The sequence below is a fragment of the Etheostoma spectabile genome, chromosome 18 (assembly GCF_008692095.1).
Source record: "Etheostoma spectabile isolate EspeVRDwgs_2016 chromosome 18, UIUC_Espe_1.0, whole genome shotgun sequence".
In the NCBI taxonomy this organism is placed as follows: Eukaryota; Metazoa; Chordata; class Actinopteri; order Perciformes; family Percidae; genus Etheostoma; species Etheostoma spectabile.
In genome coordinates this window covers 9,701,952-9,705,502 of record NC_045750.1, presented here as the reverse complement: position 1 = coordinate 9,705,502, position 3,551 = coordinate 9,701,952, and the positions used below count along the sequence as shown (strand labels likewise).

The following is a 3,551-nucleotide window of genomic DNA, read 5'->3' as shown; positions in this document are numbered from 1 at the left end:
ATAAAGTATAATCTAATCTAATCTAATCTAATCGAAACATTTGATCGCAAGGAAGGTGGAAAAGGTGCACTGTGCCTTCTTTGTTATGTGTAGTGTACTTTTCTGTGTATTGTCATCTAGACCAATATTTTGCACTTTTGCTTAAATAAAAAACTTGATCGCAAAAGAAAAAAGGGTATAAATACCAAAGTGTAAACTGGATGGAAATCTCTGACATTTGATGCATTTATAAAATCTCATGGTAGACTGTGTATCGTTATATCACCCACCGCTATTGTAATGACTTAAGAAGCGCATGTCCTGCTACTTGTTTCACAAGAAAAAATGGACTTACATGATTCTTAATCTGAGATCCTGAATTATTAAAAGCACTGGGAAATGAGCAGAGAAATACATTTCCTCCTTCGCAAAACCTTCCTTGGCAGGTGCTATTAGCCTTTAATATCTGTCTGACAAACCAAAGTCACATTCAGAAAGCAATTTTCAGTCCACAACGCAATCTCAGTCATTAATTGCCTAATGAACAAGATGTTATTCAAGGATACCTTTCCAACGGCCACTCAGGAAAAGAAGAAAGAGGACTTAATATGATGGAAATAAGTATGACAGACTAAACGGTCCCTGGTGCACACTGACGCATGCTCTGACCTTCCCTGTCAATCTGGAGGGCAGACAGGGTGGCCATTTATGTTGTGGCGGCAGAGCTCGGGCTGCAGAAACCGTTTTTGTCATTACTCCTGAAAAACCTTGTCAGAAATCCAGAGCTGTCTGACTGCCTGCAACCTCCTGTGGGAGGGAAATAACAATAAACAATGAAAAATCAGAGAGTCAGGAGGTGTGGAACATTCTCAGGAACATTTTATCAGGCTGTGCAATCTCCTGTGTATCATTGGGAATTCTATATACTTATGGTCATCTGGATTTCCTGGATCTCAGAGGGGTATTTCAAAAACTCTGGATCAGAGTGTGATGCAGGCTGGCAAAGGTGGATAGTGAGCCATTCGGAAAAATAGCCGCTCAACATGCTTACAATCTTGATTTGATTAACAATCTGGCAATTACCTAACGTATTCCTTTAATCAATTAGAAGAGCCTGACATTTCAAAATGTTGCAAGTCATAATACTTATCATTATGCTTGATGGCATCAGTAAAATTGAGTTACCAAAACATTTCCTGTCGTCAGTTCATTTGTTACCACAAGAATATGAAAAAAGTATATGAATAATAAAAGGCAAAACTACAATGATGACATTTTTAATGACATTATTTGTAAAACCTTGCATCAATGTCAAATTCCATGAGCTCATATTTGTGTTCGACAGGAAAGCCAAGCCTTTGAAATTGTTTTTTAATAAATGTATCCAGGTATTCAATCACTTCAGCTCGCGCCACTAGATTTAGCTGCAAGAAAAAATGACAAGCAGCACTGATAGAACGCCAACGAGTTTCAGGATTTATGTCTTCCCTGTCAATTTTCTTAATGTGTATATGTGGTTGTTTTAAATAAGTCATTGACTAAATCCATTCATGTCTAGCAGAGATGTAATCACTAGCATTGTGTGTTTTTTTGTTTGTTTGTGAAATCCCTGGAATAACAGATCCAATAATTACCTAGTTTAAGATGACAGGGGCAGTGAAGAAGTAAGCTACCAAGTATGCTTGCCATTTCACAACATGGGACAGAGTTAACAGACAAGTATCGCGGGACCAAATGTGATTGTGTGAATTTATAGTGATGAGAATCTGGAGACAATTAGTGGATAAATGATCTGCTCTGCCCATAGGTTGTCACCAACAACACGCCCCCTGGGTTGCTTATGTCCCATTCAGGGAACATGATCAAAGCAACGAGCCAAGGTGAGACATTTACTATGGTAACAAACAGGAAATGCCTTAAAGCTGCTGATTATTCCCACATCACATTTACTGCAGTTATTATATACATTCACAGGTCGCCCATCACTGAGGTTTAAAATTCATTCCTACTCATGGAAACAGCAGTTAGTAAATACCCCTTAGTAGCTGCTCTTGTGCTTTCATTTATTTCACATGATCTTCCTCACCAGAAAAGATTTGCCCAATTGAAATGTTAGGTGTTACAATTTTCCATTTTTGTGAGTACTTTTAGCCCACATGGATGAGTTCTCATCCATCATCTCATCTCACATGGATGAGTTCTCTTCCATGTGGGCTCAAAAGCTGACAATGACTGAGCAAATCTTTGATGCTGCTGATGAAGATCATGATATGATAGAAAGCTGCAGACCAGCTACTAAATGGACCTTGGGTTGAGACTTGTGTTTTATTCATAGCCAATAATTAATTTTCACTGCCTGTCCACAATGCAAAGATCTACATTTATCTTCAAGTCTTCTTTTTCTAAAACATAATGCGTCAGTGCTGTGAGATTATTTTACCCTTTTTCTTTTCAATCAAATCAACTAGTTTCAATACTTTTCTCGTATCAAGTGATGTTTTTCTTCTCCTAGTGCAGCAGTTTGACTCATTATGTCTTCAGTAGGTTTTTTAGAACTCAATACTGTGAAAGAGCCTATGAAAACTGGAAAAGGTCTGCTAAAATGTAGCCCGGTAATAACATTGTTTACATGTTTACTTTCACAAGCAACATTTGCATGTGTTACTATGTCTTACATGGTGACACTCATGGCTACATTTACTGTAGTTAACCACTTGTTGACAGCAAGAGTTTGCTGATAGAAGCTCTGTTTCTATTTCCAGAATGAGTCACCACCTTTCCAACTTTGAGCACCACTTAGTTTAAAGTTTCGTTGTTCTTACCCAACGCAAACCACCACATTGTCCCCAGACAATATGTTCAGCTGGCCCCATGATACTGACAGACAAAAGACTAAATCTCTGATTGGTGAGAGAAATGAACCCTACACAGCAGAGTTTGAAGCCCCACAGCCACTAGTTGACAGAATTGGACTGAGTTGGTATCTGCTACATATTTTGTCCTCAGGAGGGGCTACCATGATACAAAGTACTACAAAACCTCTTGTTCTTGTACAAAAACAAACATTTTTTGTAGAAATCCTGCATTTTTAAACAACAACTTATACAGTGAAAACTGCAGACCGTGTGTACGGACGGACATGAATAAGGACTTTGACAGCGTACACTGCTTGAAGAGGCTTTGAACATAACAGTAATGGTAGAAACTAAGTTCTTCACAATGGCCGAACTTTGGCACGAGAAAGGCATTACAAAAGAAAACAATGAGTATTTGACAAGGTCAGCATAGGTAATTCCAAACTGAACATCACTTTAATACATTGGTTCATAGTAAACCATTTGGCACTGACTACCGTTCTCTTTGTTGATGTGAGATTAGTGTTTGTTTAAATCATTTGAAAGAAACTCAAGCCACTGACAGGAGGGAGCGATGGGGTCAAACACACATGGAGGTAAGACAAAAGGGCATTGACATCAACAGAAAAACTACATCTGGTGTTATAGTCACAATAGAGTTTTCCCTTCTGCACAAGTGTGTCAGATGAGAGTGTGTGTGTGTGTGTCTGTGTGTGT

General features: G+C 38.5%; 1 protein-coding gene across 3 annotated transcripts in view; it reads right to left on the bottom strand.

Annotated features, from left to right (window-relative positions):
- The window catches only part of LOC116705926 (glutamate receptor ionotropic, kainate 2), a 77,068-nt gene that overhangs the window by 22,208 nt on the left and 51,309 nt on the right, over positions 1-3,551 (bottom strand). For 2 of the 3 annotated variants that reach the window (XM_032542403.1, XM_032542405.1), the window contains exon 16: positions 1,241-3,551. This exon is cut by the window's right edge and continues 537 nt beyond it. The gene's annotated coding sequence lies outside the window, so the exon portion shown is untranslated. Of the gene's footprint in view, positions 1-1,240 lie in introns of those variants that run through there. The other variant, XR_004336088.1, reaches the window with a different exon arrangement.